At 56.8% G+C, this 22,244-nt stretch overlaps 1 protein-coding gene across 2 annotated transcripts in view; it reads right to left on the bottom strand.

Annotated features, from left to right (window-relative positions):
- The window catches only part of AGPAT3 (1-acylglycerol-3-phosphate O-acyltransferase 3), an 85,083-nt gene that overhangs the window by 45,416 nt on the left and 17,423 nt on the right, over nt 1-22,244 (bottom strand). Inside the window, exon 1 of one of the 2 annotated variants that reach the window (XM_086676093.1) lies at nt 3,367-3,425. The exons of the other annotated variant lie outside the window; for it this stretch is intronic. The gene's annotated coding sequence lies outside the window, so the exon portion shown is untranslated. Of the gene's footprint in view, nt 1-3,366; nt 3,426-22,244 lie in introns of those variants that run through there. 2 annotated transcript variants of the gene reach the window in all.

The following is a 22,244-nucleotide window of genomic DNA, read 5'->3' as shown; positions in this document are numbered from 1 at the left end:
TGTCGGGAGCAGCCGCTGGAGGCGGCTCACCTCTGCCACCTTCCCAGGACGCCAGGTGACCAGGGACCTTCTCTCAAGCACATTCCTGCCCACCTTTGCTCAAAAGATGTCTTTGCACCCACTGTAAACGCCCCACAGGCAGCTGACTCACCCCTATCTCTGGGGCCAAAATGCAAAGCCTCCAGCCCCCTCTGCAGACTTCTGATTGTGGGTGTCCCCGGCCCGCCCTGCTGCCTGCTGGTCTGAGGGACCGGCCATGGCACCCGTGTGGGTGGACGCGCATCCTCGGACACCCAGGGGCTGGCATCTGGCCCTCCTGTCACCTCCCAGGTCTGCCGTTCACCACCACCCTCTGAGCCTCCCCCAGCATGTGCTGGGGGCCGCGGCTGCCCCCGCCGGCAGGAACGCCCGCCCGGTCTGACTCTGGGGGTTGGGATCAAGAAGCATTGGGACACTGAAGCATTGGGACATTCTGCAGAATGTTGGTGACAAACTGGCTTTTCACCTCATCTCCTGGCATTGAATTCAGCTCCCCCCCCCAACCCCTCCCCCCAGACAGCGTCGCTAGCTCACAGCTGGGGCTGCGTCCAGGTCCTGTCTTGTCTTAGCAGGTGAGCATCCGAAGCAGCCACGCCCTCACAGGGTCCCTCCAAAGTGCTTCCCCAAACAAGCTTCATCTGGAGGGAAGCCCAACTCCGGCTGCAGGCTGCCCCACCTTCTCTCGTCACCCTGACCGTGAGCCTTCTCTGCCTCCGTGCAGCTGCACCCGTCTGGCCGTCCGAGGCCCTCGCTCTAGACCAGGGACAAAAGACTTGAGGCCCTTGCTGTGTTGTGATGTCGGGAACGCGCAGCTCAGACAGAGGGCCAGCCGACGGCCAGGCTCGTCCCGCAAGGTCGAGAGGCTGTGTCCTTCCTGCCCGCTCGGTTCCTCTCCTCAGCAGGACACCCCGCGCCAGCCCCGGGTTCCCAGCACAAGCCGGCCGTACGTGTCTCCGTCTACCGTGGGGCACTTCCCTCCCTGGGGTGTGTCCTTCAGTGCCATTCCTGGGCGGGGCAGCCACCTTGGTCTGAGCTCATCTGTTGCTGGTGGGAGGGAGTGGGGGGGGGGGACACATGCTCTCACATTACCTGCCGCAGCAGAGCCTCTGGGTGGCCCGTGTCTTCACCGACGGGCCCCACGTGCTTCCGGCAGGCAGCAGAAACCCTTCCCGTGGCCCCCTGCCCCAGGAGAGCCCGGCCCAGGCACACCCCCGCCGTCTCCCCGCCTGCAGTGACAAGTTCAGGGACAGCTGGCTCTTTGGGCCCAGACTCACTCCGGGGAGCTGCCCCTGTAGCTGCACAGACTCACTAAACCGTGCAGAGCTACGCAGACATCTGTGCAAAACAGGGAAGGAGAGGCCGTCATTCCTGTTAGCGTCGGGCTGAGTCCTCCGCCAACACTTGTAAAGACAAGGGGCCGGCGGTCACGTCACATAAGGGAAGGAACACGTGACAAGGGAGAGAACAAGCACCCTGAGTCCCAGGGAGCGTGAACGCTCGCTCTCCGTGAAGAAGCCAGAGCTGGGGTCACCGACGCCGTGCCCCCAGCTGTGCGTGCCGTGGGTGACGCAGACGACAGCCCGGGGCCGGCGACCCCTCCAGCGACGAGGCCCCAGGGCAGGCGCGCGCTGACCGCGAGGGCCGACCCCAGCACCCCCAGGCCCCTGCTCTACTGGGCCCACACCTGGTCTCCCACGTGCTGTCGTGGGAGCTCGTGCGGCCCACTGGCCACGGCCGCTTCTGGACCAGCGCGGCGGCCCGCATCCTACAGTCCCCGCACCCCCTTCCCACCCCAGACGGCAGCAATAGTAATCGACGTCTGGTGGCAAAATAAACAGATCGATGTAAGGGGGCAGGCAACTTAATTCGTGAGCAAATGTTTTCACTTCCTGCCTCCTACGCCTGGGGTGAGGCCTGGTGAGGGTGAGGCCGGCGTCAAAGCCCCGGACCCCTGGCCGGGCCGTCCAGCCCCCACCCCGCGCCACCCGGGGCCCCTGGCCAGGTACCGACTCTGCCTCCGCACCACCCGCCCCTGCTTCCGACGGACTTCGGCTCCCAGAAACTGACCCCAGGAGGACCACGACCGCTCTTCTCCACAAATGAGAACTTCCGGCCCACGTGGGTCCCCGCGCACACACACTCCCTGTGTGGGTGTCTGCTCTCGGCCAGACTGGAGCCCACCCGCAGGCATCCCAAACAAGATGGTACCTCGGGTCCTTCCCCGAGCTCCAGCGCCCGCCCCCCCGGAGCCACTGGCTCCGGCTGTGTGTGCGCAAGCCTGTCGGTTAAGGCAGCAGCCTGCTCGGCTGACGAAAGCAGAAGTGACAGTTAATTACCCCCTCGTCTCTCGGTGAGCATGTTACTTAAGAATTCTCCCGATTTCACAACCGCTGGCGATCAGAGCAAAGAGGCAGTGCAATTCGGGCCAAGTTTACAGGTCACCCTCCTCGGCGCCCCGGGGGCAACAGTGAGCTGTGCAGGTTGTTTAAACACTCTCGTAGCTGCGTTAGAAAGTGACAGGACAGGGGCGCCTGGGTGGCTCGGTCGGTTACACGTCCGACTTCAGCTCAGGTCGTGATCTCGTGGTTCAGGAGTTTGGGCCCCGCGTCGGGCTCTGTGCTGACAGCTCCGAGCCCTTAGGGTGCCGTGTCCCCCTTTCTCTCTGCCCCTGCCCTGCTCGCCCTCCTTCTCTCTCTCTCAAAAATAAACAAACGTTGAAAAAAGTGACAGGAGAAGGTGAAGTTAACGTAATGGTGTGACTTAACCCAATGCGGCCAAAACACCCCCCTCTCCACCCGCGATATCGCCCCTGCCCTGCCGGCCTCCGGAGTCCGTGTGCCGGCTCTCAGCGCCTCTCAGTTCAGCCCCTTGCTCTGAGGGCTCAGCGGCCACGTGCGAGCCGTGGCATCGGACATTGGACCGTCGCGCTCTGCTGTTTGTTACTCCAGCGACGTCTGTGGCAGATAAGAGCCTCTGGCCACCCTCACCGGGGAGACAGCACCGGCTCGGAGATCCCCCCGCCTCGAGGCCTGACCGATCCCAGCGTCGAGTCTCAGGCACCGGCGGGGGCCGGACGACGGGTCGCATCAGAACATCTGTCTGCCCTCCCCTGCAGCTCAGGGTCAGAACTTGGCCGCCAGCTCTCCTGCAGGAAGGGCCAAGGCGGGGGCTCCCCGGGGAAATAACCACGCCCCGCCCCGCTCTCCGGGGAGCCCGCGGGGTGCAGAGGCGGAGATGGAGGGGTCTGAGGTGCAGCCCAAACGCCGGCTGGTCCCCGGCAGCCGCGGCACCTCCTTCCAACCAGAGAGCAGGGCGCCGCGCCCTTACCTGTGACCTGCGGGCTGGCGGACGTGCAGGGCAGTCCCTGGAAAGCGGCGGGTGTGCACGGAGCCAACGGCTTTTATCCTGCCTGCAGCCCCTCCCCATCAGGAGCCTCCGGGAGGCGGGGTCTCCAGGGATGGCCTTTTCACCCATGACCTACACTCTGTAACCAGGAAGGCAGACTCAGCCAGCAGGGTGGCCCGGGGCTGCCGCTGCCCACGTCCAGCCGGACCTGCACCAACCGGGGAACAGTCCTGCTCCAGACGGTGGCTGTGCCCTTCTCCTTTTTCTTATTTTCAGAGACACTGAAAGCCGGGACCTGAGAAGCACCCCCCACACTGAAAACCGGAACCGGGTGCAGAGCACGGCGAGGAGGGAAGGGCCGGGATGCCCCTTCCTACCAAACCGGGTCAAAGGTTCTGGAATACTGACCACGAGGCAAGAGGTGGGAAGGAGTGGGCTGCCCCTCCCCCATCCACTGTCCCTCGCCTCTGTACCAACAGGACGGCCCAGGCAGGTCACCAGCGGCCAAGGAGGGAAGGTCCCAGTCCCCTGGGACAGGGGACAGGGAGGCCACTAGGTGGAGCCTGGGGAGAGCTTTCAAAAGGCAATAAGGGCCCAGGTGTGCCCTTCTGCTCCTTCCTGCTGGAATGCAGATGAAATGGCCAGGAGGAAGCAGCCCCCGGGAGACCAGCAAGCCATGACCAGCAGCACAGAGGCTGCAGGCTGCGAGTGAGGTCAGAGGGAGCCTGCCTGGCCCCGGGCTCGCTGTTAACGGGAGAAAAGCTGACCTGCGTGGATCTGTTACCACACTTGCACGCGGACTGAACGTGTGCCTAACAGACAGCACACGCGTGCTGCATCATCGGTGAGGACGACCCTGAGCTGTGTGGGAATCCCCCCTTTTGTGAACATGGAGACGCTCAGAACCCCAGGTCCTTTCCAGAAGGACGAGGTCCACACTGGAACAGATCCTGGGTCTGAGCTCCTGTCCACAGACAGCCAAGGAGGCTGTGCCCAGCACGGCCCCCAGGGACAGTGGACCCCTTCCCTCCTCCAATGCACCCCTGCTCCCTGCCCCCTCCTCTCGCACCAGGTAACACCGCCAGGAGGTGGCTCCCTCGGGAACGCACAGGCACGCAGGCAGAGTCTCCCCCCACCCTCAGGGTGCCCTGGGGCCCAGGTCACGCCGACAAGGGACAGGCTCCTCCACACACGGCCCCCCAGCACCCCCCTGCTGGTCGTGCGAGAAGCCACCGCACCCAAGGTCCGCTGGCACCGGGCGCCGGGCTGGCTTTGGGCCAGAACCCCCAGCAGCCCCTCGACCACGCAGAGGGCTCCACCCCCAGGACCGGAGCCCTCAGTGAAGCTCCCCTCTAGCGGCATGCGCTCATGTTTTCCATTCCAGAAAGTCAGATGCGGAAATGCAACGTCTCACACGCCCATGCAGCCGCCACTGAGAGGAAACGTCCACCGAATGGTTTTAGATCTCTGTTCAAGCTCTGGGTGTCGTGTCGCGTGCGCGTGCGTGTTGTGTATAGTGCGCTCTGTGAGCATATACGGCCGTGTGTGCTTGTGTCTGCGGGCGTGTGTGCGGCGTGTACGCGTCACATCTAGGACACACAATACGTCGGCGTCACAGCCCGTCTGGCTCCTCCCGGACGCCTCCCTGGAGCTCAGGACCCTTGCACGGCCCTGCTGACAGCTCGCAGCGGGGGCCACCGCACGCGTCCGTCTGTGCACAGAAAAGGGGGCTCCGGCCCAGCCTCCTGCCTTCGGCCGCACGTCACCCGGCCCCTGACTGGCCCCAGCTCGAGAGTGCACGTGCCTCTTGTCTGCGCCTCCCACCACGGGCCCAGCCCCGGCGTGAGGCTGTCCTCGCTGCGCCACGGGAAGGGTTGAGCCTGAACGCCCCTTCACCCCGACAGCGCCGCGGGGACAAGTGAATCCGGGCACACCAGCGGGGCCGCCCACCGTCGCCCCCGGGGATCGTGGCCGAGTCTCCGCCAGGCTCCCACGCTGCCCAGCCGCCCACTGGGCCCTTCGCCCTCGGCCTCCCGCGCCTGCTCCTCCCCCCCGCCCCCTGCAACCCATCCTCCCACCACTGGACATGCCCCTGGCCGGCTCTCTAGAACCTCTCTAGGGTGATGTGCCGGGCGGCCTGGGGCGGCACGCCCGCTGGGGCCTAAAGGCCCCTGCGCCCGCAGACCCGCCCCTCTGACTTCCCTGCAGAGCCCAGAGAGGCCCGTCCCGGTTCCGTCTGCACACGCACGCATGCACCGTGCGGCACGCACACCTCCCACACGCACGACAAACGCGGTCACACATGGGCACGTGCACCCTCTCAAACCACGGCAAGCCTGATTGTGAATACGAAATTTGGGAAAAACTATCAGCAAACCAACTCTAGCACATTAAAAGTATGTCATGACCATTTGTTCCATGAATGCAAGGGTGGTTTGATCTTATGAAATCTATTCATAAAATTCTTTATAGCTCCTTAACAAGAATGCCGGGGAGGTAATTTAACAAAATTCAACCTCACTGCTGACAAAAATACCCAATAAAGTAAGAGCCAATTTAAAATATCCTACATACAGGGGTGCCTGGGTGGCTCAGCCGGTTGAGAGTCCAACTTCAGCTCAGGTCATGAACTCGCGGTTCGTGGGTTCGAGCCCCGCGTCGGGCTCTGTGCTGACAGCTCAGGGCCTGGAGCCTGCTTCCGATTCTGTGTCTCCCTCTCTCTCTCTGCCCCTCCCCCACTCACGCTTTGTCTCTCTCTCTCTCTCAAAATAAGTTTTTAAAAAATCCTACATACCCATTATATGCTTCCCTGCAAGGTGATCATGTCTCAGCCCCCAACCCAGCACTGTGGTCCATGGAGAAACGCTTAGAGACGTTCCAGCAAACCAGGAACGAGGCAAAATGCCCTCACCCAATAGGCTGAGCGCATGAACACAGGTGGAGTGCTCCCTAGATACACGTCAGCAGAGCAGTTCCTGCCGTGGCGTCACAAAAGCACACAAAAAAACATCTTGACCAAATTTGTGAATACCAGGACTCAGGAACGGTTTACTATGGAAAATCAGTTGATCTAACAGTTGACAATAGAGGTCAAGGAAGAAAACCACGTGATAATTGCATGAGGTTCAGGAGAAGCAGGTGATGAAGGTCGGCACCGCTCGCCATTGAGTAAGGACACCCGCCATCGAGGCTCCGACCCCCAGAGGAGGACACCCGCCATCGAGGCTCCGACCCCCAGAGGAGGACACCCGCCATCGAGGCTCCGACCCCCAGAGGAGGACACCCGCCATCGAGGCTCCGACCCCCAGAGGACTCACCTCAGCTGCCTGTTCACACCAGTAAACAACAAGGGCCGCACCCAGAAAGAGGGAAGTGGCTTCCGTTGTCCAAGATGACAGGAGCCTCGACTGGACGAGCCGACAAGGCCCCGGGGCCGCTGCCGGAGGTGCAATGTCTCCCCTCCTCCCCGGCTCTGCTCCACGGCCCATGCGCCTCCCTGAGGGCCGTCCACCTTCCTTCCCGAGGGCCCAGGAGGACAGCAAAGCACGCTCAAGACGAGGGGCGGCCTCACGTGCATGCCATCTGCTCGCTGGGACGCGCTTCAGCATCTGGGGCTGGAGAGGTGAGCCCGGCCACCCGCCTCCATCCCGCCGCGTCCGAGGATTCACGTGGAGGTGAGTGGGAGACACCCTCGGGCGATGCTGGGAGCCAGGCCGTTTCGAGGCCACAGCCTCCACTCCCCCCAGCAGCCCCGGCCTCATTCCTTCTGTCTCAACCAGAAGCCCTTGGGGTAAGCCAAACAGCTGCTGCTCCCTCCCACAGCAGCTCACGAGGTGCTCTCAGTGTTTAGTTCTATGCACTAAGGGACAGGGGTGGCCCAGCAGGCCAGGTGTCCCGACACGGTGGCCTCGTGGCCGACAGCCCCGTTTCTGCGTCTGCTGCACTGGAAGGGAGGCAGCTCAGTGAACAAACGCTGTGACCCAGTCAACAAATGCACGTGAACCTGCACACCTTCCCTTCTGTGCATTTCAACAGGAGGAACAAGGTGTGGAATGTTCCAGAAAACAGGCACTGCTCAGCAGAGTCTCTGCCCATCTACAGCCTGCCTGCCCATCTCTGCCGACTCACAAACGGCACCAGCCACGGACAGGAATGGAAAGCCCGCTCACGGCAGCAGGGGACAAAGTCCACTCTCCGGGGCGCCAGGCGAGGGGCCACGCGGGGCTCAGACACTGCGGAGCGCCGAGGCCCGTCGTCACCCTTCACGGATGCTGTCTCCGCTGCGGTCACCTGACCCCCAGCCAGCCCCTCAGTACACCAGGTGTGCCACGCCTTCTGAGCCACACACACACACACACACACACACACACACACACACACATACACACACTTCAAGGCTCAAAAGCACCCTCTGGTCCTCATAAGCTGATAACGGGGTCACTGTGCTCTGAAACTGTCACGCAGACGTTTTCAACAACGCGTGGGCGCGTGCGCACGTATGTATATGCACACACGCCCAGAACACACGTAAAAAGGAAGTTTTCTAAACAAAGTGCAGCTGTGTAGAGTAAGACTTCCATTGGTTTACATCACGATGCATAAACCTGTCTGCGGAAACTGCGTATGCGTGTTTTTGCAAGAATGGTTACAAGTTCCGGAAGGGTGAACCACAAGCCAGGGAAAAGAGTGGGACCTGGGGTGGAGTAAAGAATTTCGTTCTGTGTTAGATTTGGTTCTGTGTTCGTCTTTTCCAAGCACGTACTACTTTCATAATCAGAATTTAGAGGCTAAAGGAAAAGCTACGTTGCTTGCTTATTAGGCTCCAACCTTTTGCCTCTATGGTGGTAACAACAGTCTAACTCATTACCCTGGACGCCGATAAGATCTGGTTTTTTCAGGAAAAGAGCAGAGCTTGCCTGCTATCTGCCTCCTCTAGACACAACGTGGCCAAAGTCTGAGCCCTTTGCTTGGCCCCCTCATATCACCTTCAGGGTAGAGATAATTCCTCCTCACCCAGCAGAGGGAACTGTTGCTAGAGCCCCGGCACCCGGAGCCTCGCACACCTGGAGCCCACGTACCTGGAGTCCACTCACCTAGAGCCGCAGGCACCCTGGTCTTCCACCTCCCTTGCCCTAGGAAGTCCCCTCCCCACGTTAGGGCCTTGGATGCGTTCACAGTACACACGGGCCACGGCAGGGCTGAGGCACCCTCCGCTCTCTCTGGGGCGCACCTCACATACCACGATGGGCGAGCACCGCACGGCTGCACCCCCTTGTCAAGCCCGGCACTGCGCGGACACCACACCGGTGGGGTTTCATCTTCCTTCCTCTGATGACTAAGTTGCATACCCACTTGCGTGTGTCTATCAGGTATTTGGACGTCTTTTGAGAGGGTGAAGTCAAGTCTGCTTTATTTCGATGTTGATGCTGATTAGCTTTGTGGGTGGCCGTCGCTGGAGCACATCGCCTGTACTGTGTTTGGTTTCGCTGTACCTTTCCCACCCCTTCAAAGGGGTACGCTGTGTGTGCGTGTGTGTACGTAAACATATACACATACGTGTGCATATATACACACACACATACACACACGCATATACGCACAGATACGCATATGTGCACCGCGCCCCTGACGGTTGTTTTGTTTGTGAATGCTGAGTTAATCTCAGTCCGGCTGACACCTGGTTATAAACCCGACCCGGGGACTGTCTCCGCCATCACAGTCCTAAAAACACAGTGCTTCCGATTTGCCGCCCTCCCCCCTTTCCTTCTGCCAGCCCTCATTGTTTCTTGTGGTCCCCGTCCCCAGAAATGAGGGAGATCAAGGTGATTTCCATCTGCGACCTCCCCAAATTCCATCTTTCCGGGAGAGGTCTTGCTGAGGGCTAGTGACCCCTGGCCCCTCTCCCCCGGAAACAGACCGTCATCGGGGACACAGGCCTGCCGCGTGCACAGTGCAATACGCTTCACAGATCAAAGGGCTCCCGCTGCCACGCACGGGCCGCACGCTGGGTCCAGCCCTGCCGGCCGGAGCGCCCATGAGGGAGAGGGGGTCCCAGGCCTGAGAGAAGTACAGCCACCGCCAGACGATAATCAAAGCAAAGGAACACGCCGCGCCCCCCGCTGGGGCTCAGCCCGGTCTGATTTTCTTCCGCAGACGGCAGCTTGCAACGGTTTCACAGCAGAGACCACGAGCGCAGCAAGAAATCAATAAAGAGCGAAGAAAAGCAAACGGCCTTTTGGGGATTCAGAATGCTGGAGCTGAGCCGCTCGGAGCAGCGGTCAGCGTGCACACCACATTTCTATCACCACTTAGCAAATCAGCCCTCATAATGAAAGACTCCACTCTAAGGAGACGGTCCCCAAAGTGGCTGAAGTCTGAAAACTGAAGAGGTGCGGCCGGGCCGGCGTATTTCAGCGACGACGTTATTTTACGCAAGCCGTGACGCCAAGCGCAGAAGGTCTGGGGCTGGCGTGGGTCTCCATCAACCCCGCTCATACCCTAAAAGTGGTTTGCTTTCACCCCGTGGTAGCTGTCGGCACACTTGAAATCACCACTTGGGAGGTTAAGCTGCCTTCCCGTGGCGGCTGGACTCGTCTGTGCAGAAAGCACCCACCAGGACAGCCGTCTCCCAGGCGCAGAGAGGGTGGGGGGGGGGGGGCCGTCTGGTCGTGGCTCCACTGATGTAAAAGGAACCTGTCACTCAATCACCCCAAGAGTGCGTGCGGACGCAGAAGGGAACCCGAAAGGAAGGTCCCCGACCACTGGGAGTTGGACACAGGGGGACGGGAGAGAGGCCAGGGTCACTGGAGGCCACCCTGTGGCACCAGCTCTGTCCTCAGGCCCGGATGGACGAGTGCCCTTCACCAAAGCTGCCGGTTACCCCTGGGATTCCTGGGGGCGTGGGGGGTGGGGCGCAGGAGGAGACCACCCGACGCAAACACGGGCTCTCTTCACGGCAAACGTGCACGCTGACCTCCGGGTCACATGCCCACCCCTGGGCGTCTAAGCCGGGGGGCCTCCGGCCTGTGTCCTGACACGGACTCCTGGGCTCCAGGTCTGCTAGCGAAACCCAGATCCAGCTCCCCTGGGTGACGCCCACAGCTGCACCCACGGAAGCTCCTGGACCGCACGGCGTCTTCAGTTCGGCCGCTCCTCAGCTCAGCTCATCCCTCCCAGGAAAGAGTAGAAGGGAAGGCACGTTACCAGAACTTCATCGTCTGGATTTTGGACAAACAGGGACTGAGTACAATAAATGCCCCTTTGGAAAACCGTAAAGTACACGCCTCCTTAAGAAAATTAATCGACCACTCAGCGAGGCCTGACCGTGCCCCACGTGGTTCCTTCGGTGTCGTCGAGGCTGGACCACCAACTGTGGCACTAGTGGCTGGGCCCCCACAGCAGCCAGCAAGCGGCATGTCCAGACGACTGAGGCGGGCCTGCTCCAGGGCTGTTCGGGGGAACAGAAATAACCACACACACACACACACACACACACACGTGTGCACACGCATGCACACCCATGCACGCACGCGCACACCCCGGCCTCCATCTCCTGAGTCACCAAAAGGGACAAGGTCGGCAGAGCCAGCGGGGCAGCTGTCCCCAGGGTCTCCAAGTTGAGGGTCTAAACGTAAGAGACACAGGTGCGCTGTTCTTCTGCAGGACTGGAAACCCACGCACTGGCCAGAGCGCGAGCCGAGCTCCCAATCCAAAGGAGCCCGTCCCAGAGAAGCCGAGGGCTGGGGACACAGCCTACCCAGGGAGGCAGCCTACCTGTGGACACAGCCTACCCCGGGGCCCTTCCATGTGCCGTCCTCCCTCCCTGCTGCCGGGCAAGGAGGCCCAACAGATGGCTCATTAATGAACAGACCCGGAGGGACCCAGAGATCACACCTAGGAAAGACCAAAGCAACGTCCCTGTCCCCTACAGACTCAGGGACAGCTGATGGGGGAGGGGTGCTGACCCCAGGAGGTGGAGAACGGCCGCCAGCCTCTGGCCCCTCTGGACGCACAGGTTCCGCATTGGCTGGTATGCTCGGAGCCCGCTCACGGCCCCCCCCCCCCCCCCACCGACCCGGCGGGCGCTGGGCTCCTCTCCGGGGCAGTCCCCTCACCCGCACCCCGTCAGCCCGGCATCCACAAAGCGAAAGCCCAGGCTCACTGGCTAAGTGTGGCCCTTGTTTTTGCTTGTTTTAAACGGTGGTCACACAAACAAAAAGTTACCACCTTAACCATTTTAAGTGGGCACCACTGACCTCCGTGGTGCTAAGTTGTGCAGCCGTCCCCGCCCTCCGTCCCCGGGACCCTTCATCTTCCGGAACAGGAACTCTGTCCCCACGAAACACCGACTCCCCAGCCCCGCCCCAGCCCTGGCACCCGCCGTCCTGCCTTCTCTATGCGCCTGACTGCCCCCCGGGACCCCACGTAAGCGGACGCGTTACGAGATCTGTCCTTCCGTCTCTGGGTTAGTTCACTGAGCATGATGTCCTCAAGGTACATCCACGCTGTGGCGTGGGTCAGAACTTCGTTTTTGAGGCTGAATAGCATTCCATCGCATGAATGTCCCACACTTTTTCTTCTGTAAATCTTAACAATTTTAGCTTTCACACTTAGGTCTGTGATCCATTTTGAGTTAATTTTTTAATAGGCGATGAAGGAGGGCAAAGGTTCATTGTTTTTGCATGCGGGGGTCCAAAGTCCTGACACCATTTGTTGAAAATACTATTATTTCCCCATTGAATTACAATAGCACTTTTGTGGAAAATCAACGGACTGTAAGTGTGGGGATTTATTTCTGGAATCTATTCTTTCCCACAGATCTTCACGTATACCTTTTTTCCCAGTTCCACAATGTCTCTGTTGCTACAGCAATGGAGAAAGTCTTAAAACCAGGTAGGCTTTTGTTTGTCTCTTCAAAATTATTGTGGCTTGGGGCGCCTGGGTGGCTCAGTCGGTTGAGCGTCCGACTTCGGCTCAGGTCATGATCTCACAGTCTGTGAGTTCCAGCCCCGGGATGGGCTCTGCGCTGACAGCTCGGAGCCTGGAGCCTGCTTCGGATTCTGTGTCCACCCCCCCCCCCCCCACCTCCGCCCCTCGCCCGCTCGTGCTCCATTTCTCTATCTCTCCAAAAGAAATAAACACTAAAAGGTTTTTTTTTTATAATTATTGTGGCTGTTCTAGGGCATTGGAATTCCAAGTAAATTTTAGAATAAACTTATAAGTTTCTAAAAAAAACCCTTCCCAGGATTTTGATTGTAACTGCACTGAATCTGTAGATCAATTTTGGTAGAATTAACATTTCGATAACATTGGGTCTTCTAGCCCATTTTAGTTTTTAAATTTCTCAGCACATTTTTTGCTTGTATTTATCTCTAAGCATTTCATATTTTTGAAGCTCTTGTAAATGTTTTATCAGAGCTTTTAATTGTTCAGTGCTATATGGTATAGAGAAATAAAATTAATTTTGTTAGAGTGACCCTCACCTCCCAAAATTCACGAAACCCACCGATTTATTCTAGTGGCTGTTTTGTAGGGTCTCTTAGGATTTTCCACAGAAACCATTATGCCACCTGTGAATAAAGACAACTTTACTTCTTTTCCATTCTGTACATCCTTTATTTCTTGCCTTTTCTAGTATAATGTTGAGCAGAAGTGGTCAGAGAAACCTTGTTCCCAATCTCAGGATGAAAGCCCTCCGTCTTCCACGGTTAAGTATGGTGCTGGCTATCGGTTTTCATAGATGCTCTGAGGACGCGCACTTCTAGACTGCTGAGACTTGGTGGGTTTTTTGACATAAACGAGTTTTAAAGTTTGTCAAATGCGCTTTTTTTGCACTATTAGGATAGTTATATGGTTTTCCTTTTTGTCTGTTAATACAGTGAATGACAGTGATTGATTTCAAATGTTACACCAACCTTGCATTCCTGGGGTAAATCCCCTTGGTTGTGATACAGCGTCCTATTTACAAACTGTTGGATTTGATTTGCTAAAATTTCCGAATTCATGAAGGATTTTGCTCATGAGGGACACTGGTCCGCAGTCCTTGTCTGCTTTGGTATGAGGGTAACGCTGGCGTCATGAAATGGGATGAGAAATATTTACTCCTCTTCCAATGACAAGAGGACCTTGCGTAGAATTCGGATTATTTCTTCCTTAGATGTCCGATAGAGTTCATCAACGTAGTCCCCTGGACCAAGGGTTTTCTCCGTTGAAAAGTGTTTACGTGGAAGTTCATTTTTCAGGGGCACCCGGTGGCTCAGTCGGTTGAGTGTCCGACTCTTGATGTTGGCTCGGGTCGTGATCCCAGGGTCGTGGGATCGAGTCCTGTGTGGGGCTCCACACTGAGCATAGAGACTGCTTGGGATTCTCTCTCTCCCTCTGCCCCTCCCTGGCTCACACTCTCTCTAAAAATAATAAGTAAATAAATAAATTCAGTTTTCCAATAGACACAGGATTATTTGGGCTATTTTGACTTCCATAAGTTTTAGTGATTTGCATCTTTCCAGGAACTTGTTCATTTCATCCGTGTTCTAAACTTTCCAGCATAAAGTTTTTCATAATATTCCCTTGTCGTCATTCTAACACCTCTAGGACATGTAGTGATTTCTAGTCTCTCATTTCTGATTTTGGTCGTTCTTCTCTCTTTCTCTTTTCTGATCAGTCTCACGAGGGGTTTATCGATTATAACGATCCTTTCAAAGAACCAACTTTTGGGGAGTTTTTTTTCTATTGTTTTCTATTTCATTGATTTCTGCTCTGTTATTTATTTCCTTTGTTCGCTTTTTGAGGCTGAAGCTTAAATCATTGATTTGAGAACAGTTTTTATGCTCTCATTTAATGCTTACAAATCTTTCCCTAAGCACCGTTGTCCCTGCATTCCACAAATTGTGACACGTTATACGTCAGCTTTCACGAATTTCAAAATGTCGTCTACCTTCCTCTTGGAACCAGGGGCTACTGAGAAGGGTTATTTTGTTTCCAAATATTTGGGGATTTTCCAGATAGCTTTCAATGACTGATTCCTAGTTAGGGCTCTGGTCAGAGAAAATGCTTTGTATGGCTGACTCCGTCTCCATTTACGGAGACTGGTTTTATCGCCCAGAATGTGGGCTTGGTGAGTGTCCCACGCGCACCTGAGAAGGGCACCTGTCCTGCTGCTGGGCGGGGCACTCGTCCATGAGCACCAGGTGAGTCACGCTGCCTGATGGCACTGTCCACGCCTTCTGCGTCTGTCCTGATTTCATGTCTACGTGTTCCACTGGTTGCTGGCACAGGAGTACTGTGTCTCCAACCATAACTGCGGATCTGTGTGTCCCTTCAAAGACATCACAGTTCGCTACTTGAATCTGGAGGCTGCTTTCAAGGGCACACACATTCAGTACGTTATGTGTTCTTGAACGAGCTGACCCCTTTTACCGCTGCGACACGTCGTTCTTATTCTGCGAAACACTTCTGGTCCTGAAATCGGACTTACCGACTCAGACATTTCAGGTTCACATCTGCACCGTACCTCTTTTTCCAACCTTTTCCTTGAACCTGTCTACGCTTCATATTTGCTGCGAATGGCACTCTACTCTGCTTCATCTGGTCTGGCAACCTCCGACAAAACGTCTCGTATCTAGTCTTCAAGCCGTCCACATTCGACGGGCTTGTCCATAGGGTTGGGTTTACCTCCATCCTCTATTGTCCTGAGTTTCTTGGCTTCATTTTGTCCTTTTTTCTGTCTTCATCCGGACTCAGGAGTTTTCAGATGATTCCATTTTGTTCTTCCTCCCGCTTGTCAGCTGTACCTCGTTGCTGTTTTTAGTGGCTGCGCGGTAGGGTTTACAACACATGTTTACTACACCGCTGCCCACCTTCCAACATTTTAACACTTGGTGTGTATTTTAACAACTTTACAAGAGTTTCCAGTCGCTTCTCCTACGCTTTATGCTACATTGTTGCAGACCTTTCACATCTAATTACATCGCCAACTCTACAAGACATCGTTACCATTTTCACTTTAAACAGTAAATGCTCGGTCAAAGGGCTTTTTTTTTTTTAATGTGTATTTATTTTTTAGAGAGACACATACAGAGCGTGAGCAGGGGACAGATCAGAGGGAGACACACACACACACACACACACACAGAATCCGAAGCAGGCTCCAGGCTCCGAGCCACCAGCACAGAGCCCGGTGTGGGGCTCGAACTCACAAACCATGACCTGAGCTGAAGTCAGACGCTGAGCTGAGTCACCCAGCCACCCCTGATCAAAGGGCTTTTTTAACACAAGGGGACACAGTCTTTTTTTTTTTTTTTACATTTACCTGCATTTCGGCTGCTTCTCATTCCTTCAGACCCACATCCCTCCCTCGTGCCATCTTCCCCCTCCCTGAAGGGGCTCCTCCAAGGCTCCTGGGGGAAGGTGGGCAGGGGTCAGTTCTCTCAGCTCTTGAATTCCGCAAAGTTTATTCGGCCTTCACTTTGGACAGATGATCTGCCATCCACACAACCGCAGTCCAAGATCTTCTTCAGTTCGGAAGATGTTCCCCCACCACCGGGCACGCACAGCCTCTCCGGAGACGTGAGCCCTAATTTCATCTTTGCTCCTCTGTGCATGGTAGGTTTTTGCCTCTGGCTGCTTTTAAGGTTTTCTGCTTTTAAAATTTCCAGAAATTTGGTTACAATGTGCTCCGGGGTGGTTTTCTTTGCGTTTCCTCTGCTCGGGGTTTGTGGAGCCGGAAGTGAGTTTTCGTCAGACTTGGAAAAAGTCTAGCCATTTTTTTCTTCAAGCGTCTCCCACCGCGCACCCCTCCTCTCGGAATTCAATTCCATCCGTGATGCCACTGGACACGGTCCCACCGATGTTCCGTCCCTCTCCTCCGCCAGCTGTTCTCGGAGCTTCTCAGGCTCGTCCTCTCGCGCACTAAGCTGGTCTCCGAAAAGTCTGACCTGCTCGGAGCGCCAGCCAGCGTGTTTTCCAGAAGACTTGCTTGGTCCTTTCCAGCACCTTCCACCTTCTCCTTGCTCACAGTCATTGTCATTGAACACACGGAGTGCGTCTGTAACTGACACCGCGACCCCCTTGTCCGCTAGGCCTACGTCGCGACCGATGCGGTTCCGCCCGGGTCTGTTTCCAGCGGCTGATGTCCCTCCTCTCCTGGGTTTCAACTTCCCCCTACCTGCAGACTGGTGCCGGACTCTGGGCTCGATGCCGTTGAGGCTGCGCTTGCCACAGTCCCTCCAGGACAGTGAGCTCTACACGGGGACGCGGCTAACTGACTTAGAACCAGCCTGATGCCCTCAAGGCTTGCCGCGAGCCCCGCTGGGGAAGTCCTGAGCCGGCTACGTGTAGGGCTGAGGCAGTGACCTTCCGCGGACTCTACCCCAGGCCCTTTGAACTGTGAGGTCTTCCCGCCTATCTGGTGAGAACACAAACTTCCTTCCCCGCCCTGTGTGGACTGCAGGAGTGGTCCTGCCTACTCCTCTCCAGCACCCCCTCTCCTCGCCTTGATGGTCTGTGCCCAGATCAGTGCTCAACCGACGACCACGAGGACCCCTCCTGAGCTCTCTAGAGCCCTCTCTTACACAGTGCCCTCACCCCCACTGTTCTCCCCGACGAGTTCCAGCCGTGCTGCCATTCCACGCCATCCCCTAATTCCACACTGTCTCCACCTGGCCCTGGGCTCCCTCCCCCCGGGCTCAGCGGGACACCGTGGGCAGCAGGCTGGGAGGCCAGGGGCTCCCTTCACAGGGACGACTGTCCTGTGCCCTGCCGTGCAGCATCGCAACCTGCAGCCGCACACTTTGTGTGCTTCCAGCTGCTTCAGGTGGGATGCGAAATCTAGTTCCTGTCACCCCTCACGTGGCTACAAGTGTGGGTTAGATCCTCGTATTTCTTTTAAGTTTATTTTGGAAGAGGGAGAGTGCGGGTGGGCACGTGTGCGCATGAGCAGGGGAGGGGCAGGGAGCGAGAGCGAGAGCGAGAGAGAGAGAGAGAGAGAGAGAGAGAGAGAGCATCCCAAGCAGGCTCCACGTTGTCAGCACAGAGCCCGACGCGGGGCTCAATCTCAGGAACCGTGAGATCACGACCTGAGCAGAAATCAGGAGTCGGACACTTAACCCACTGAGCCCCCCAGAAGCCCCCCACCCTTGTATCTTTAATTCAATTGTCCTCTAACCCGAAGTGCACGTGTCTAACGGGTTTGGACGACACAGCTCACGTGAGAAGCACCGGGCTGTAATCGAAGGCAGAGGCTCCATCCCCAGGAAAGGCCTCACTGCCACACAGCTCGCGTAAACCTGTCTCTTGAAAAGAACAAAGGCGTTTACCTTTTTCTGTTCTCAGATCCCTCACTCTCGATGGAAGCATCTCATCAAAAGCACGTTCGCTCTCTTAGAAAGGAGCGCTGGGAGTGCTTGGCCGCCCGTGTTCTAGAACAGCAAGCCCGAGGTTAATGAGCAAACAGACAAGCCGGTGCCCAAGGGTAACCACGTGCCCAGAGCACATTGAGACACTCGCGGCCCTTCTTCTCCGTCAACGACCACTTCCCAATTTATTCAGCGAGGTCAACGGCATCACTGACATGTGTCACGAGCAGCTCGCCGCCTGAAGTCACCCTTTTCTCCGAACCCGAGCCGGAGCTGAGGCAGGAGAAGCTAGAGACGAGGCGGCCCCTGAGAAGGCTCCAGAACAGCGGCTGATTCTCCGGCACGCAGAGTGGATGGGGCTCTGCTCCACACCGTGGGGGGCGGGGGGGGGGCACAGCCACAGGAAGGTGTATCTCAGGGCTCGGGGCGCCACCAGGTTTCGCCCCCGTGGCCGGAGCCCACACTGCAGGCAGCAGGGCCTCCCACCCCCTCCTCGTCCCTCGCGGCCCCCAGTAAGGCCAAGAGCCCAGCCCACCCTCATGACAGCCCTCCTTCTATTCTGGCCGCAAGACCCCGGTCAAGTACGCGATTTGAAAATATTCTCTTCCATTCTGTGGGTTGTCTTTTTTGCTTCCTTGATGGTGTCCTTTGAAGCACAAAGGTTTTTTAAATTTTGATCTAAAAGCAGCCACAGAAAGGACAGGTTACCTTCGCAGAAGAGACAGCCGGGCCATGGTTTCTCAGCGTGCGGAGGGCACGGAAGGCCCGTGCATTTATCACCTACGTGCTGGAAGGACCCGCCCACCGGCCAACAATCCCACCACCGGCAGTGCATCCCTGAGGGGCAGGGAAAGTCACCACTCTCCCAGACAGACAGACAGACAGTGAGACAGACACGGGAAGGGTTTGCCGCCGCCCGCAGAATGTAACAAAGCAACCTCCAACGCACCCTTCAAGCAGGAAGTGTTCTCCCCTGGAAAATCCCAGATGCCAAACAGAATAAAAACCAAAGACAGTGGCAAATGTGTCTACAAATTTGAAACAAAAGAGTAATGCTAACAATACAGCAACAATGTCTGGTGAGGTTTGCAAAGTTTAAACACACCGCAACACATGCGCCGGGAAGGCACTCTGGGGTGCCCCGGGGAGTGGACCTCCCCAACAGTAAAGCACTTGTTAACTTTAGCTAACTGACAAGTAAGAATGTTGCAATTTCTGGGAAAATCATCAAAAGAGGAGTCTATAACTTCCAAGCCAGTGGGGGGCGGAGGGGGGGAGAGAAAAAAAAGGATCAGTAATCATCTAAAACATAAGCAAGGAAGGATGAGGAAGAGGAGACAGAGCGGTCGGCAAAGTACACGATGGCGGATTTAAACTCCAATCCATTGATAATTATTACCTTTAAGGAAATCAGATAAAGGCTCCAGTTAAAAACATTTTAATTGTCAGGGCGCCTGGGGGGCTCAGTCGGTTAAGGGTCCGACTTCCGCTCAGGTCATGATCTCACGGTTCATGGGTTCGAGCCCCGCGTCAGGCTCTGTGCTGACAGCTCGGAGCCTGGAGCCCGCTTCGGATTCTGTGTCTCCCTCTTTCTCTGCCCCTCCCCCGCTCACGCTCTGTCTCTGTCTCTCAAAAATAAATAAACATTAAAAAATTAAAAAAAAATTTTAATTGTCAGACTTTAAAAAAAAGGACTGTCAAATTTCAATTAAAAAAAAAAACTTTAATCAGACGCTACCTCTGAGGCACCTCTAAGACACAGTGAGGGACAGAAAGGTTAAGAGCAGGGCAACCCACGTAGCCGGTTCCGCGTGCGAGCCTCAAAGCAGAGGTGGGGAGCACTGTAGGAGGCGAGGTCACATCACAGGGGCAGACACTCCATCCACAAGGACAGAGACCGTATCACCAGTAACATATCCCGCAAATACATAAAGCACAAGTGTATGTTTGTGCAAGATTAGACAGATCGGCAACAGTGACTGGAGATTCTAACAGACCCTCCGGTAACTGACAGAACCACAGATCTAAGAAATCAACAAGGATGTGGGAGTTGGCACACCTTTCTGGTAAGGGCCGGAGAGTCAACAGTGGAGTCTTTTAGGCCAAATGGTCTCTACCGCAACTACTCAACCCTGTCCTGGTACAAACCAGCCACAGGTGACAGAGACACGAAGGGGTATGGCTGGGATCCCACAGCATTGTATTTACAGAAACAGGTGGCAAGCCAGAATTGCCCCACAGGCTGTGGTTTGCCGGCCTGATAGGGAAGGCTTGGACAATAGGATTCATAAAGTTCATGAACCCACACAGAACACTGTCCCCACCAACTGCAGAACACAATCTTTCCAGAGACACGCACATCCCTTCTGAATGTGACCATATGCTGGGCCACAAAGCAAGCAGGAACGAAGTTTCCAAAAACAGGCACCAGTCAGAGCACAGGCTCCGACCACAAATAAACTAACAAATAACAGTAACTTAAAAAGGCAACAAAAAAGATACTTGGCAAAATCACCTCACGTTTACAAATCCAAAGGAGTTATCAACAGTAACAACAAAAGACAATTACACGTTTAAAAACCCACTGAACGGAATAGTAAGAAAAGTATCTCCTATCACAGCCCACGAAGGCTGTGGCCAAAACAGTCCAGGGATTGAAGGTCACCCCTCAGGGCGCAGTGGAAAATTGTAAAAGGCTGAAAACAAATGACATTAAACACAGCTCAAGAAGTTAGAAAAACAAAAAGCAAATCAAAAAGGAAGGGAGGAAGGAAATCATTTAAAAAGCAGAAGTAAAACCCGTACAGAAAGCCAGAAAGCTGGTTCTTTGAAAGGACGGAGCAAACCGACGGCTTGGACGAGAGAGTCAAGGTAAAGGGAGAGGCGGCCTGAACGACGCTGGGAAAACAACCCGATGCAGCAGTTCTAAAGCCAAGAGCAGCTTCTCAACGGTTTTCCAGCAGTAAACTTCAAATGCAGCTAAAAGGACAAAAATACGCTTCAGAAGATGCAGAAAACCCAAATAACTGGACCAGGAGTCCCCGTGCACCTGAGACCCCGCACCCTGGGGGCACGCCCTCTGCCCGCGGCCAGGCCACCCGACAGGATGATGCTGTGGCCTCGGAATCGGGACGTGGGCGACAAGTGCGAGTGGACAGGATCACAGACCTGGGAGTCGGTCACTCGGGAAGCAGCCAGGAGCCCGGCAGCCGGTGCTCGGGGCCTCTGCTCCAGGGGCGTCACCGCCGCCCTGGTCACTGGGCCCGAGCGCACCCCTCGCTTCGGGGGCCCATGCTGCCGTGGCACCAGACCTGTGGTGGGGCGCCTGCCACACAGCGTAAGGACAGAACGGGGCCGTGACCCGCGTGCTGAGGGTCACAGGGGAGGCAGAACACGCACCGTCCACACCGCCTGGGGCCCGCACTCGCCGCCAGGTCCTTGGGCCCGCGGTGCCCGGCTCACCGTCCCCGGCCAGCGGCCGCAGTGACCACACCGGCCACGCAGTGACACAGGAGCGGGCGGTGGCCACGCCTGCTGCCATGGGGAAGCGCGTGTGCTCTGCAGGAACTGCAGAAGGGGCAGCGAGAATGAACAGGGGCCACGGAGGGGCCACGGTCACTCGTTACTGCACGTTCTCCGCCTGGAACCAGCGAGGTGGCCGTGAAAAGCGCATTTATCGAGAAAGGTGTTACCTATAGCACCTGAGCTCAGATGTCTCCGTGACACAGGAGAGGGGGAAGGAGAGAGTGGGGGGCGGAGGAGGGAGGGAGGGAGGGAGGGACGGAGGAGCCCCCCGGCTGCACCGGGACCCAGCCCCCAGCCCTGGAGACTATTCTGAGACTCTCAAGGAGACTCTGACACAGGGTGACACAGGGTGACAGAGGCCTGGTGACAGTGGTGACCAAGCGGTCAGAGGGGCCCCTTTCAGGAGACACATACCTGCATCCACGGTGGACAGATCTAAGGGGTGATAGGGAGAAAGTCCCGAGGACTCACTGTCCCTGCGGGAGGCTGCTTAGCAACGGACACGGTAGGTGGAGTCAAGAACGAGGCCAGGGGAGTGACGGCCACCAACTGACCGCCTGCGCCCTCAGGCCCCAAGCTCGTGGTCCCTGGCCCGGGGACACCCCTGACTGCAGGGTCCCAGCACTGGCAGGAGTAGGGAGGTGGGAACCCAGAGCCACCTGTTCTGGGCCTCGTCCTTCAGAGGCCCAGGCGCCCGTGAGCACAAACAGTGCTGCCCTGAGTGCCACCCGGAGTCACCAGCCGGAACGGAACAAGACACAACCTCCTGTAAGTCACCGCTTCCCAGAAAAGAGCAACTCGGCGCTTCCCCCTGAGAGGCCCACGTGCGAAAACGTCACAATAAAGGCAGGCAGGCTTGCTCCTCGCGCCTCCAGGGCCTCCGTGGGGCACGGTCCCTCACCACTGGGTGTTTGCTCCTGTGGCACACGCGCACAACAGAGAGCCTGTGTGCCGGCCTGCCGGGCCCAGGGCCCCAAGGACAGA

The sequence above is a fragment of the Puma concolor genome, chromosome C2 (assembly GCF_028749965.1).
Source record: "Puma concolor isolate L17-30 chromosome C2, mPumCon1.1.hap2, whole genome shotgun sequence".
Lineage (NCBI taxonomy): Eukaryota > Metazoa > Chordata > Mammalia > Carnivora > Felidae > Puma > Puma concolor.
Note: the sequence above shows the minus strand (reverse complement) of the source record. Positions and strands in the feature narration are given on the sequence as shown.